At 34.8% G+C, this 16,520-nt stretch overlaps 1 protein-coding gene across 1 annotated transcript in view; it reads left to right on the top strand.

Annotated features, from left to right (window-relative positions):
* The window catches only part of COG6 (component of oligomeric golgi complex 6), an 89,748-nt gene that overhangs the window by 45,339 nt on the left and 27,889 nt on the right, over nucleotides 1-16,520 (top strand). The gene's annotated exons all lie outside the window — the stretch shown is intronic.

Genomic DNA, 16,520 nt, shown 5'->3' with positions numbered 1-16,520 from the left:
GGCTCAGGTTTCTTTTTCTTTAGTGGAAAAGAGTCTAATAAATCAGTGATTACAATAGAATCGCATGTTTTATGGAAGACTTGTGCCCAAGGTGCTATGCCTGCACAATAGGAGGAGAGGGAGCTTTCCAGGGAGGGAGATACAAGAATTGAACTTTGAAGGACATAGGGGATTTCGATAGGTGCAAAAAGGGTTGGGTAGAGGTCATCCTAAGTAGAGGAAACAAATAGAATATGCAAGAACACAAGCTATGAGTCACCAACAAATGAATTTTTCATTTATTAAAAAAGTCCCTTGGGAAGTGGTGTGGCATACAGAGATGAGAGAGGCCAGGTTGCAGACAGGAAAATTAGAGTATCGAAGTAGTTTTTATGAAAATGCATGATCTAAGGCAGAGACTCTGGGAAGAGCCATGAGGAGACAGATTCTTGAAGGGTAAAGGTAAATCTTCAAAACTTGCTGACTGACTGAATGTGGATAAATGAGAGAGAGGGAGGAGTCTAAATTAATTCCTAGGTTACCAACCTGAGAATATTGATATTAATCACAAGTATTTAGAACACAGAAAGAGGGTAAAATTTGGGAGATAAAGATGATGATATTGTCTAAGTCAGACAAGTAAGATAACTGTGGGATATCCCTCTGCAATTGATCTAATCTAGTAGGGAGCTATACATTTGGATTTAGAGAGTTTTGCATATAAAAGATAGTAGAATCCATCGGTTTGGATGAGGTTGCTAGAGATCATGTTTAATAAGAGTGGGGCTCCCAGGGCGCACAGTCTTGCAAAACACTGACATTTAAGAGAAGAAAAGAAGTCCACCCATGGTAGGAAGCTGAGAGAGGATGACTGGAGAGGCAGGAGAATAATGAGGAGAGGGTTTTATCAGAAAAGGCAAGAGAACAGAGTTTCAAAAAGGAGGGCGTGGTTAATGACAGATCCTGCATGAAGAGTTCTAGTAAACAAGGATAGCAGGTTTGTTATCTTTGTCAATATATAGATAATTCAAGAGAACAACTGTAGTCATGTGGTGGGGACAAGAGCCAGATGACAGTATGTGGAGAAGCACATGGATGAACATATTACCCAGAGCTTTACCAGTTGGAAAACATATGGGCTAAAGACTGAAAATAAAATGTAGGCATTCTTATGAAATTTGAAAGAGAATAATAAAACACAATGGTAAAAGGAAAGATGGAATTAAATTTCTAGGGTAAATTAGAAAACAGAAAAACAAAATTTATTTGTTGAAAAGAATCAACACAATTGGCAACCTTCTAGCAATTCTTTAACCAAGGAAAAAAGAAATTTAAAATTATAATATCAGAAATTAGAGATAATAACCAGAGATGAGGATTAAAACTTTAGAGAATACCATATTAAAATATATCAATCTTATGCTAAAATAATCTGAAAATCTGAATAAAAAGAATGATTTTAAGACAATATAAGTTGACAAAAATGGTTCCAAAAGAAGTGGAAGGGCCGACCCCGTGGCTTAGCGGTTAAGTGTGCACGCTCTGCTGCTGGCAGCCCAGGTTTGGATCCCAGGCGTGCACCGACGCACCGCTTCTCCGGCCATGCTGAGGCCGTGTCCCACATGCAGCAACTGGAAGGATGTGCAGCTATGACATACAACTGTCTACTGGGGCTTTGGGGAAAAAAAATAAATAAATAAAAATTATAAAAACAAAACAAAAAAAAAAGTGGAAAACTTGAATACACTTAGGGAGGGAAGAAAAATTATTAAAGAACATGCTGCTAGGCCTAGTTCTGGTTATATAGATAGCTTTTTTTTTTTTTTTAAGATTTTATTTATTTATTTTTCCCCCAAAGCCCCAGTACATAGTTGTCTGTCATAGCTGCACATCCTTCTAGTTGCTGTATGTGGGACGCGGCCTCAGCATGGCTGGAGGAGTGGTGCCTCGGTGCGCACCCGGGATCCGAACCCGGGCCGCCGGCAGCGGAGCGCACGCACTTAACCGCTAAGCCACGGGGCCGGCTCTAGATAGCTTTATTCACACCTACAAAGAACAGATAATTCTCCAGAGCACAAAAAAATATAGAAAGCGTCCCAGTTCCTTTTAGGTGGTGTAACACTGACATAAAAGCCTTTTAAAGACAATACAAAAATGAAAACCTTAAACTAGTCACTTTTTAAGTTTTAAAAAAGGTTAAAAAAAACCTAAAAATACCATTAGGTCAAATCCCCCATTATATTAAAACTAAGTATTGGTTAGTCCCAGGAATACAAGAATGTTTCAGTGTTAGGAAATATGTTAAATGTTTCAGTGTTAATTAAGAAAATTTTACATTCTCATAATATTTAATCAAATTGTTGGGGAAAAATTTTAGTAAATAAGAAAGTAAAAAGACTTCCTTAATCCTATAAAGATAGATAAAACTAACAGCCACCATCATGATTAGCATAGAAGCACTAGCGATATATTCTATTTAAGTCAAGAAAGAACAAGACAGGAATGCTTGCCAATAACACTTTTAAATAATAGAAAAATCAAATGAGAGAAATATTTAGAAGGAGGAGACATTAGATTATTTGTGGATGCTGTGATTGTCTACTTCAAAAATCCAAGAGAATTAATTGAAACATTATAGAACTAGTAAATGGATTTAGAAAGGTAATTGTTGACAAGATCAATATACAAAAATAAATAATTTTCGGGGCAGATGATGAAGTAGGAAGCACCAGGAATCTGTCTCCTCACCTAGACAACAGTTGCACTGGCAGAATTTGTCTGATGTAACTATTTTGGAACTCTGGAGTCTATTGAAGGCTTAGAATTGCTAGGGGAAGTCTTGGGCAGTAAATTGCAGTCAATTTTGGTCAGTTAGCACAGTAGCGCTTAGCACAGTAGCAACTACCCATCGTCCACCCCCAGCCCTGTGGCAGGCTGCTGTACACTTGTTCTTGGAGCACCTTGCACACAGCTTGTGGAGCCAGGGTGGACAAAAAGGACACTGTCCTCCAAACCTCAGGGGGATCTGTGCTCTGATCACAGAAGTGTGAAGAGGAGGGTGACCATTGTTTTTGCACCTCCTCCATTATTACAAACACCTCCTCTGGCTAAAGTGACTTCCTAGGGATTTCAAGGGCTAGTGCCTTTTTTTCACCCCCTTAGTTTTTCTCTTTTTCCCTTTTGTTAGCCAGACATTAAAGACTAGGATGTTTAAAAGCAGCCGCATATACGGGGAAGATTAGAAAGTAACTGCATATGTCCATTGAAAAAAGCAGGCTTAGAAAAGACCTGAGAAGACCTTAAGTTTATACCTTATGCTGATCCTTGCCACAGAGACAGCCTACAACAACTAAAAAACAAACATTAACAGAAAATGGCAAACCCTGGGGAAGGAGGAGAATCTGATTTCCAGAGTTACCAAATTATTACATATAAATGTTCAGTTTTCGACAAAAAAATTATGAGGCATACAAAGAAACAAGAATGTCATATTATGGCCCATTCAAAGGAAAAAAAAAAATAAATCAACAGAAACTGTTCTTGAAAAAGACCAGATGGCAGATCTAGTAGACAAAGACTTTAAAACAGTCGTGTTAAAGATGCTCAAAGAACTAAAGGAAGATGTAGAGACAGTCAAGAAAGCAATGTATGAACAGATGGAAATATCAATAAAGAGTTAGAAAACCTAAAAAGAAACAAGACAATTCTGGAGTTGAAATGTATAATAACTGAAATGAAAAATTCACTGGAGGGATTCAAGGCAGATTTTAGCAGGCAGAAGAAAGAATCAATGAAATTGAAGATAGAACAGTGGAAATTATCAAGTCTGAGTAATGAAAAGAAAAAAAGATTGAAGAAAAGTGAACAGAGCCTAAGGGAACTGTGGAATACCATTAAGTGGACCACATATGCATTGTCAGAGTCCCAGAAGGTGAAGAGAGAAAGGGGCAGAAAGACTATCTGAAGAAATAATAGCTGAAAAATTCCCAAATTTGATGAAAGATATGAATCTGAACATCCAAAAAGCTCAACAAACTCCAGGTATGGTGAACTCAGAGACCCACATCAAGACACGTTATTATCAGTATCACTTTATAATTTGAAAGCCAAAGATAAAGAATCTTGAAAGCAGCAATAGAGGAGTGACTGGTCGCTTAAGATTATCAGCAAATTTATCTTCAGAAACTTGAGAGGCCAGAAAGCAGTGGAAGATATATTCAAAGTGCTCAGAGGGGGGAAAAAAACCCATCAACCAAGAGTTCTGTATCTGGCAAAACTGTCCTTTAAGAGTGAGGGAGAAATTAAGACATTCCCAGGTAAAGAGAAGCTGAGGGAGTTTATTACCTGTAGGCCTGCCCTGCAAGAAATACTCAGGGGAGTCCTGCAGGGTGAAATGAAAGAATAGTAGATAGTAACTCAAACAGTATGACAAAATAAAGATCTCAATAGAGGTAAATACACAGACAATTAAAAGCTAATATTGTAACAAAGGTTTATAACTCCACTTTTTGTTTTCTACATGATTCAAGAGACTAATATATTTTTTAAAAATTATTAGTCTAAAAGCTGGTATTGTTTAAACTTTGGTTTATAATTCCATATTTTGTTTTATACATAATTTAAGAGACTAATGCATTTAAAAGAATTATTATTTTATATTTGGGGCCACAAAGTGTATAAAGATGTAATTTTGTGATATCAGTAACCAGCAACAGTGGGAACAGAGCTGTGAAGGATCAGAGTTTTTGTATGTTACTGAAGTTAGCTGGTATAAATTCAAATTAGAGTGTTATAACTTAAGGAGCTTAAATGTAACCCCATGATAACCACAAATAGCTAAAGAATACATAAAAGGAAACAAGAAAGGAATTTAAATGTTTCACTCACTACAAAAAATCAACCTAAAAGAAGACAGTAATGCAAGAAATGAGAGACAAAAAAGGCTATGAGGTATACAGAAAATAAATAGCAAAATGACCGAAGTAAGTCTCTCCTTATCAGTATTTGCTTTAAATGTAAGTGGATTAAACTCTCCAATCAAAAGACAGAAATTGGCAGCATGGGTAAAAACACATGATCCAACTAAATGCTGTCTCCAAGAGACTCACTTTAGATCTGGAGACACAAATAGATTGGAAGTGAACAAAAAGGAGAAAGATATTCCATGCAAATACTAACCAAAAGAGAGCAGAGGTGGCTATACTAATTTCACACAAAATAGATGTTAAGTCATAAAAGGTTACAGGAGATAAAGAAGGACATTAGATATGAATAAAAGGTTCAATACAGCAAGAGATATAACAGTTATAAACATTTACACATCTAATGACAGACCAGCAAAATATATGAAGCCAAAACTGATGGACTTGAAGGGAAAAATAGATCTACGGTAATAGTTGGAGACTTTCAGTACTGCATTTGCAATAATGGATCGAACAACCAGCCAGAAGATAAAGAAATAGAAGACTTAACATAACAAACCAACTAAATCTAACAGACAGAGAGAGAACACTGTACCCAACAACAACAGCATACACCTTCTCAAGTGCATGTGGGTCAATTTCCAGGAGAGACCAAATGTTAGGCCAAAATTAAATCACAGTAGATTTAAAAAGATGGCTGTCATACAAATTGTTTTCTCAGACCACAACAGGATGTAGTTTTTGAAATCAATAACAGAAGGAAACTGGAAATTCACAGATTTGTAGAAATTCAACAACACATTCTTAAGCAACCAGTGGCTCAAAGAAGTCACAATGGAAGTTAGAAACTGCTTAGAGGTGAATGAAAATGAAAACACACCAAGCCAAAACTTATGGAATGCATTAAAGGCAGTATCAAGGGGAAACTTTATAGCTATAAACACTTACATTAAAAAAAAAAATAAGGAAGTCTCAAATCAACATCCTAACTTTATAACTTAAGGAACTACAAAAAGAACACACTAAACCCCAATCTAGCAGAAAGAAGGAAATAATAAAGATTAGAACAGAGATAAATGAAATTGAGAATAGAAAAACAGTAGAGAAAATCAGTGAAACCAAAATATAGTTCTTTGAAAATATCAACAAAGTTGACAAACCTTTAGCTAGATGGAGTAAGAAAAAAAGAGAGAAGCCTCAAATTACTAAAATCAAACATGAAAGTGGAGACATTACTGCTAATTCTACAGAAATAAAAGGGATTTTAAGAGAGTATTATTGAACAACTGTATGCGAACAAATTGGATAACCTAGATAAAATGGACACATTCTGAGAAACACAAAAGCTACCAAGAATAAAGCATGAAGAATTAGAAGATTTGAATAGCCCTTTAACTAGTAGAGAGATTGAATCAGTAATCAAAATACCTAAAAGCCAAAGTAAAGGTCTTAGACCTGACGGCTTTACTGGTAAATTCTACCAAACATTTAAATAAAAACTAATATCAATCCTTCTCAAACTTTTTCAGAAAATTGAAGAGGAGGAGGGGCCGGCCGCGTGGCGTAGCGGTTGAGCGTGCGTGCTCCGCTGCTGGCGGCCCGGGTTCGGATCCCGGGTGCACACTGAGGCACCGCTTGTCAGGCCATGCTGTGGCAGCGTCCCATATAAAGTGGAGGAAGATGGGCACGGATGTCGGCCCAGGGCCAGCCTTCCTCGGCAAAAAGAGGAGGATTGGCATGGATGTTAGATCAGGGCTGATCTTTCTCACACACACACAAAAATAATAATAAAAGCTGTTAAAAGTGGGGGGTAAACTAAAAAAAAAAAAAAAGAAGAGGAGGGAACACTTCCTGACTCATTCTGTGAGGCCAGCATTACCCTGATACCAAAGCCAAAGACACTACAAAAAGAGGTGACTACAGACCAATATCCCTTATGAATATTGATGCAAAAGTCATGAACAAAATACTAACAAACCAAATTAAGAAGCATATAAAAGGATTATACACCATGACCAAGTGGGATTTATTCCTGGAATGCAAGGATAGTTCAGCATATGAAAATCAGTATAATTACCATATTAACAGAATGAAGGAAAAAAATCACATGATCATCTCAATTGATGCAGAAAAAGCATTTGACAAAATCAATACCCTTTCAGGATAAAAACACTCAACAAAATAGGAATAGAAGGAAACTACCTCAGCATAGTAAACACCATATATGAAAAACCCACAGCTAACATTATACTCAATATTGTAAGGTTGAAAACTTTTTTTTTAAGATTAGGAACAAGGCAAGGATGCACACTTTCACCACTTCTATTCAAGATAATACTGGAAGTTCTAGAGAGAGCAATTAGTTAAGAAAGAGACATAAATGGCATCCAAATTGGAAAGGAAAAAGTAAAATTATCTCTGTTTGCAGATGATATGAGAAAACCCTAAAGATTCCACCAAAGAAACCTGTTAGAACTAACAAATGAATTCAGCAAAGTAGCAGGGTACAAAGTCAACACAAAAATCAGTTGCATTTCTATACACTAATAGTGATCAATCCAAATAGGAAATTTAGAAAATAGCTCCATTTACAATAGCATCAAAAAGAATAAAAATACTATAGGAAGTAACTTAACCAAGGAGGTGAAAGACTTGTACAATGAAAACTGCAAAACATTACTGAAAGAAATTAAAGGAGACAAATAAATGGAAAGACATCCCATGTTCATGGATTGGTAGACTTAATATTGTTAAGAAGTCAGTACTACCTAAAACAATCTACAGATTCAATGTGATCCCTGTCAAAATCTCAATGACACTTTTTGCAAAAATAGAAAACCCATCCTACAGTTCATGTGGAATCTTAAGTGACTCCAAATAGCCAAAACAATCTTGAAAAAGAAGAAAGCCTGAAGACTGACACTTCCTGATTTCAGAACTTACTACAAAGCTATAGTAATGAAAACTGTGGTCGTAGCATAAAGACAGACATATAGAACAATGGAATAGAATAGACAGCCCAGGAATAAACCCTTGCATATATGGTCAAATAATTTTTGACAAGGATGCCAAGACCATTCAGTGGGGAAAGGACAATCTTTTTTCAACAGATGGTGCTGGGAAAACTGGATATCCACATATGAAAGAATGAAGTTGGACCTTTATCTAACACCGTAGACAAAAGTTAACTCAAATGGATCAAAGACTTGAATGTAGACCTAAAACTATAAGAATCTTAAAAGAAAACAGGGCAAAAGCTTTATAACATCAGATCTGGTAATGATTTCTTAGATATGACACCAAAGGCACAGGCAACAAAAGGAAAAATAGACAAATTGGACTTCATGAAAATTAAAAGATTTAGTACATTAAGGGGGCTAGCCCGGTGGCATAGTGGTTGAGTTTGTGCGCTCTGCTTTGGAGGCCTGGGGCTCGCAGGTTCAGATCCCAGGCATAGACCTACACCGCTCATCAAGCTGTGCTGTGGCAGTGGCATCCCACATACAAAATAGAGGAAGATTGGTACACATGTTAGCTCAGGGACAGTCTTCCTTAGGCAGAAAGAGGAAGATTGGCAACAGATGTTAGCTCAAGGCCAATCTTCCTCACCAAAAAAAAAAAAAAAAAAGATTTAGTACATTAAAAGAACTATCAACAGAGTAAAAAGGTAACTCACAAAATGGGAGAAAATATTTGCAAATCATATATCTGATAAGGGATTAATATCCAGAATATAAAGAGAACTCCTAAAACTCAACAACAAAGAAACAACCTGATTCAAAAATGGCCAAAGGACTTTAATAAACATTTCTCCAAAGAAGATATGCAAATGATCAATAAGCACATGGAAAGATGCTCCACATCACTAATCATTGGGGAAATGCAAATAAAAACTACAATAAGTTACTACCTCACTTAGTATCTTATTGGATAGGATGGCTACTATCAAAAAAACAAAATTACAAATGTTGGCAGGGTTGTGGAGAAATTGGAACCCTTGTACACTGTTGGTGGGAATGTAAAATAGTGTAGCTGCTGTGGAAAACAGTATGGTGATTCCTCAAAAAATTAAAAATAGAATTATCATCTGAGCCAGCAATTCCACTTCTGGGTGTATATCCGAAAGAATTGAAGGCAGGATCTCAAAGAGATATTTGTATAGCTATGTTCGTAGCAGCTTATTCACAAGAGCTAAAATGTGGAAGCAACCCAAGTGTCCATCAATGGATGAATGGATAAGCATACTGTGGTATATACGTGCAGTGGAATGTTATTCAGCCTTAAAAAGGAAGGAAATTCTGACATGTGCTATAACATGAATGAATCTTGAGGATATCATGCTAAGTGAAGTAAGCCAGTCACAAGAAGACAAATACTGTATGATTCCACCTATATGAGATACTTAGAATAGTCAAAATGGTTGAGACAGAAAATAAAAATGATGGTTGCCAGGGACTGGGAAGTGGGGGGGTGGGGAGTTATTGTTTAACGGATATAGAGTTTCAGTTTACAAAAAGAAAAGAGTTATGGTGATGGCTGGTGGTGATAGTTGCACAACATTATGAATGTATTTAGTACCACTGAACTGTACACTTAAAAATTATTAAGATGGTTAAATAAATAAATAAATTTCCTATATGCCAGCTCACAAGTTATACTAATGACTGATTCACTGCTTTTTCTGCTAGCCTGTGCTCTATCATTTTTTTGCTGTTATCTTTAAATCTCTTGCACTCTTGTCATTTTATCACACTCACTTTGCAAAACCACCCTGGATTCATAAAACTTTTCAGTTTCTCCTTTGTGTACTATGACTGCTGAGCACTGCTGAAGAAAATCATATAACCACGCAGACTAGAGTCACTAAAGTTCACTGTCTCCAGAATCAGTGAAGCCCTCCATGATGTCTAGCATTTCTGCATGTCCTTAGGCAGCCACTCATATTCACTTTCCTTTCACCTACTTCCTCAAATCTACCGTACTGCCTCCTACCAAAAGTGTCAACTTTTGCTAACATTGGATAATAGGCTCTTTAAAATGTCTTTGCCAATATGATGAGCAAAAAGTAGTATCTCGTTTTTTTATTTGGATTTCGGTGCTTCTAGTGAGAATGAACATTTTAAAATATGTTGTTGGTTGTTTCTGAATTGCTTATTCATGTCCTTTGCCATTTTCCTACTAGGTTGTGTCTTATTCTTGTTATTTTTTGATATTTTTTATACCTTAAGAATATTAACTCTCATATATATTACAAGTATTTTCTCCAGGTCATCATTTGCCTTTTAAATTTGCCTGTAGTATTTTCTGACACATCACTTTTAATTTTTACAAGTAAAACATAATGTTTCTTTCTTTATTGTTTCTCCCTTGGGAGCATGCCATACTTGAAAACTTCCCCACAAACATTTAGAATTTAATATATGCTGAAGTTAGCATCTATCAGTGGGAAAATGTTAGATTATTTAATAAATTCAGTTAAATGTATGTTGTTAGGTTGTTCTGTGTTTTCACTTTTCTATCAAATTTTTAATCTACCTGAAGTGTATTTTTATCCATGCTGGGAAGGAAGGATTTATTTATTTTTCCAAAGTGCCTATCCATTTATTTTATTTTATTTTTACTCAAAAAAACCTAAGTCCTTATATATTTTATTTCTCTTGTTAAGTTAAAATGAAAGTTGCAAGAAAGTAAGAAAATATAATGGATAATAAAAGGCAAGTTTTAAAGATGGCATCTTCCAATTAAAACCTAGAATAAAATAGGATGAAAACAGGAAAAGAAAGAAATTATAATTTGAATATATTTAGTGCCAATTAATACTGCAGCCTGTGTGAGTTTATAGCAGTGAATGAGTTTTGACTACTATTATTGTTTATTGTTGTCATTATGATAATGATATATATAATGATATATGATGATATAATGATATATATGGTAATGATGTGCCCTGAAACATTTTTCTCAGATATGAATTGGGCCATATTTAGGGATATTTTAACATTACATTGAGATTGGAATATGATACTGTTTACAAGTTATGTGTTGCTTAGATCTACAACCATTTCAGGTTTCTTTTGAGAATTATCTTCCTTTCATCAAATTTTAATGTTCCATACTTTATATTAATTATATCTTTCTCTTATTCTACATCTTGTAAACCATTTACTTGTTCTAAAAAGATTCTAGCCTTATGAAGAAAACAGCATTTACTGCAGAATAGTCTTCATTAGCAAAACCCTGAGTGGAAATTTTTGTTAATAGAATTTTAAGTGGATAGTAAAATTGTTAGGAAGAATAGATTTTAAAATAAAGGTATAGCCAAAGATGAACTCTTTTCATATGATTCCTTCTGTGCTTTAAAAAGACGTATTTGGGAACTAATTCTTTATGTAATATGAAAAAAAGAAAATTCAAGGACCTCATTTTATTGAAAGATGTACTTTTTCCCTAACAAAGCAGTTTAAAGCACTTGAGTATTCAAGTATGTGTACTCCCTTCCTTATCAGGCTCTCCTGAAACATTTATAACTGCAGATCTAGCAAAGTATAAAAGGAATATGTATCTGTACTGCAAAAGACACAATGCCATATCAATTTAAGCTAGACAAAAATTTTCTGAAATTCTTTTCACTCTAAAATAGTACAATTCTAGCTCAAGAGGATATGGTTTGTTATAAATGAAACCCAAACTGTCAAATTAACAATAGTCAGGATTAATTTGCACAGCGCTCTGAAAAAATCCTAAATGGTCCTCTAAATGTGGTTTAAATTCTAGGATGTGCTGTTCAGAATCTCTTTTTACTGTTCACAGTGTAGTACATGGACCAGCAGCTTGAGCAGCACCTAGCAGCTTCTAAGACATGCAGAAATCCGAGGCCCCCCCAAACCTACTGGATCAGAATATGCCTTTTAACAAGATTCCTTGGCCATTCGTATGCAGGTTCAAGTTTGGGACGTGCTGTTCTAGATGAATAATTTGAGTTTTACATTATTCCTTATAGGTCGTTCTACGAGGAAACAGAAACAAACAAAAGCAATGTTTTCAGTTAAAGTACTTTTAAAATTTTAAATAAAAGTATGTGAAATAAAAAGTTATAATTATTTGAACTTATTTCAAACAAATGTTAGTTTGTACTCTTAAATTTATCTTGGATAATTTTGTTGACAATTTTAATCCCATAAATAAATAAATTAAAGCAAGAGAAAACTTTTGGAGGTGATGGATATGTTTATGACATAGAATGTGGTGGTGGTTTCATGGATGTATACTTATCTTCAAACTCATCAATTATATACATTAAATATGTACAGTTTTTTGTATGTTAATCATACTTCACTAAAGTGGTTTAAAAAAAAACTTTAGTTCCATTTATTGTCAATTACTGGAACATATATGAATTTAGATAGAGCAAAAGGAGTCTATATAGAATGAAGAAATTAGTTTAAAAATATGAGGTGGTTTTTTTCGTTGATTGGTTTTGTTTTTATTTTTTTGAAAGCAAATGGGTGAGTGGCGGAAGAAGCTATAGAACAGAAAATTGGAGGACCTTAAATGGAAGATATTTAGAAGAATAAAACTAAAGTTGGCAGTGGAAAGAGGTTGTAAAAACAGCTTTTGGATTTTTTATGGTGCAGCCTTTTTATTTTCCTCTAATAAGGTCAGAGAACCTATCTACAAAAGGGATAAAAAGTGTCATAGTAAACAGTTACAGGAAGAAGGAGAACTCTGTTTAGTGTTATAGCTCTATACATTTAAAAATGCATAAAAAAAGAGAGCTTCTAGTATATGGAATATGAGGTTTTCAGTAGACTAAATGCTTTTAAATGTGAAATTTTTCTTTATACTTCAACTTTATCAATTGGAAGATGTACATAAAAATTATGAATATGTCTTTCACAAAGCTCTTTTGTGCATTAATTATTAACAATCACTTTGTTTAAGAATTTTGGATATTTTTATAAAACATTATTGATTCTCAATATTTACATAATGTGGATAAAAAGATCAAATGAAGTTTCTTTTTAAGTGGAGATAAAACTTACAGTACACAAATCTTAAATGTACAGTTCTTGGATTTTTGTGTTTGTATATGTTCATTAATCATCACCCAGATCAAGTTATAAAACATTTCCAGCATCTCAGAAAGCTGCTTCCTGCCCCTTCCCAGTCAATATCCCTCAAGGGAAAGCACTATCTGACTTCCATTTTCTGTTTTTGTGTACTACTTAAGTTCACGTAAATAGATTCTATACAGTTGGACTCTTTCAGGTCTGGCTTCTTTCATTTAACATTATATCTGTAAGATTCATCCATGTTGTATGTAGCAGTAGTTCCTTTTTTAATCATTGTGTAATCATTGCGTTATATAAATACACCACAATTTATTGATGGACATTTGGATTATTTCTGGTTCTTAGATATTGTAAATAAAGCTCCTATGAATATTCTAGTACATGTCTTTTGGTGGACATCAGTTTTCATTTCTCTCATGTGTATGCACAGGAATGGAATATCTGGGTGATAGGATTGATAGCTTTAGTAGGTACTGCCAAGCATTTTTGCCAAGTGATTGTACCAATTTACTCCACCAGGAATGTGTGGGAATTGCAGTTCCTCCACATCCTCTCCAGTACTTGATATTGTTAGGCTTTTTATTTTAGCTATTGTGGAAGTTGTGTGGTGATATTTCATTTGTGATTTGCACTTTTCTGAAGACTAATGATGTTGAACAGTTTTTCATATGTTTATTGGCTACTGGATATACTCTTTTGTGAAGTGTCTTTTAAAGTCTGTTACCCAATATTTTATTGGGTTATCTGTATTTTTCTTATTGATTTGTAAGAGTTTTTAAAAAATGTGTTCTGGATACAAGCCCATTATGGGATAATAAGCATTACAAATATTTTCTCTCGGGTAATAAGCATTACAATATTTTCTCCCAATTTTGACCCATGTTTCCACTCTCTTGATGGTGTATGTTGATGAATAGAAGTTTTTAATTTTAATTCAGTTCTGTATACTAATCTTTTATATCATAGTTATTCATTTAATTTTTTTCTATCACAAGGTCTTGAAATTGTTCTTCCATATTTCTTTTAAGAAGTTTGATTGTTTTAGCTTCCACATTTAGGTCTTTCTTTTTTTTTTTTTTGCTGAGGAAGATTCACCCTGAGCTAATATCTGTTGCCAGTCTTCCTCTTTGTTTGCTTGAGGAACATTAGCCTTGAGCTAACACCTGTGCCTTTTTTTCCTTAATTTGTATGTGGGTCACTGCCACAGCAAGGCTGACGAGTGGTATAAGTCCGCTCCCGGGATCCAAACCCGTGAACGTGGGCTGCTGAAGCGGAGCCCGGCAAACTTAACCACTACGCCACAGGCCAGCCCCCACATTTAGGTCTTTGATCTATCTCAAATAAACTTTTGAGTATGGTGTGAGACAGGGGTCAAGGTTAATTTTTTTTTTCCCTATAGATAGCTAATTGATCCAGCACCCTGTATTATAAAGACAATCTTTTCCCACTGAATTACACTGGAAACTTTGTTATAAATCACATGTGTATAGATTTGTTTTGTAACAGTTTTATTCTGTCCCCATTGGTTTGTTTGTCTGTCTTTGCACCAGTATCACACTATTTTAATCACTCTAAAACTTTATATTATGCTTTGATATATAGTATATCAAGGTTTTTTGGCCTTGAATATCTTTTGTTAGATTTACTCTTAGGTATTGGAGGGTTTTTTGATGCTATTTTTTAAAAAAATGTTTTGCTTTTTAAATGTTTTTATTTTGCTTTTTAAGGGTTATTTTCGGCATATTTGATGCTAGTATATAGCGTATAGTTGATTTGAAATGCTGGCTCTGTTTCCACACATCTTTAAGGCATTTGGTTTTTAAGTGCCAGGGTAAGCCATTGAATATGAATATTAAAGGGTTTAATGAGAGGGTCTGACCTCTTTGTTTATTTATTTGAAAAGAACATTGTGGCTGCTATGTGGTCAGTAGAAGGTTGAGTTAGGGGAACAAATTTCAAAGCGAGGAGACCACTTAGGAGATTCTTGGAGTGGACCAGGCAAAAGATGATAGTGGTAGCATGAGGGTGAGGAACAATTGTATTGCATTTGGAATGTATTTTAGTAGTATGGAGCTTGTTGGTAAATTGGATAAGGGAAGTGTGAAGAAGAAAAATCAATGCCTACTCCTGGATAGCATTAATGTATTTAAAGTACATATTAAGGTAAAGTTAAGCAAATATTCCCATTCATTTAATGTTCATAAAGCAAAAAGTGATAAATTAGCTGTTGTTCCTACCCCCTTTTACATATAATAGAGACTTAAAATTCTTTAGAAGTTTTTTTTTTTTTTTTTGAAACAGGGTGGTGAAGACATTAGCTTTGGTAGTAAAAATTTTGGCAAAACAAAAATTTTAATCTTACAATATAACACTAATTTCTCTCCTTTTAAAATCTTAATTTACAGTATAGTATATCTAAGTTTACTTGTGCTTAAGCTTATATTGGAGCCCATGAGTGGGCTTCTGTTAATCTTAAATGGTTTGTATAATTTTCCATGTGTTTATATTTTCCTTGGAAAACAAATGATACCTGCTATTAAATTCTTAAAGCTGTCTGCCTTCTCCCCCTTCCTCACATCCTCCTTACATATAAAAATCACTGGTTTGGAAAACTTAAGGCATGTAAGTCACAAGAATATAAAATTAGCTAGCAGAATTTCAACATTAACAGAAGATTTAGGCAGGAAGGATGCTTTATATAAACTTGGAGGAGCCTTCATCTTAGTTGTAAGATACTGGAGCCAGTAGCGTTGGTAGGGCTCAGTGTAGTGATGATCTTAAGAGCTTTTAACAACACTTTATCATAGATTCTGTAGGATCTCTACAATATCCTCTTTGAAGAAAATTAACTTTAGGGAATTCAAATAATATCACCTATGAAAATCAAAATAAACATAGTTTGGTGTAGCGGTTAAAAGCATGAATTTTAGGGTCAGACTGCTTGGGTAAGTAATCCAAGCTCTGGCCCTTCTAAGAACAGTGGGATCTTTGGCAAGTTATTTAATCTCTCTCTGGTTCAGTTTCCTCATTTGATAATTATATTACCTTCCTCATCATCATCAGTCAGATTCCTCTTTTGTAAAATGGGAATAGTATTTACCTTACGCTCATTAGGATTAAACAAAGGGTAACATATATAATATGCTTGGTACGGTTTTTAGATTTTTTTCCTTTTTCACTTGAGGATTCACCCCGAGCTTAACATCTGTGCCAGTCTTCCTCTATTTTGTATGTGAGGTGCTGCCACAGCATGGCCGATGAGTGGTATAGGTCTGCACCCAGGCTCCAAACCCGCGAACCCGGGCCGCTGAAGCAGAGTGCACCGAGCTTAACCACTAGGCCACAGAGCCAGCCCTAGATTTTTTTAATAGATTATAAAATAATCTGTTCATTTTGAAAATAGAAATATAAAGGAAAGTTAAAAAGAACTACTTAGAGGTAATATTCAATATATATATATATTTTGACGGAGATTAGCTGTAAGCTAACATCTGTTGCCAATCCTCCTCTTTTTGCTGAGGGAGATTGGCCCTGGGCTAATAACATC

Source organism: Ceratotherium simum, chromosome 10 (genome assembly GCF_057802395.1).
Source record: "Ceratotherium simum simum isolate JZ-2026a chromosome 10, ASM5780239v1, whole genome shotgun sequence".
Lineage (NCBI taxonomy): Eukaryota > Metazoa > Chordata > Mammalia > Perissodactyla > Rhinocerotidae > Ceratotherium > Ceratotherium simum.
Note: the sequence above shows the minus strand (reverse complement) of the source record. Positions and strands in the feature narration are given on the sequence as shown.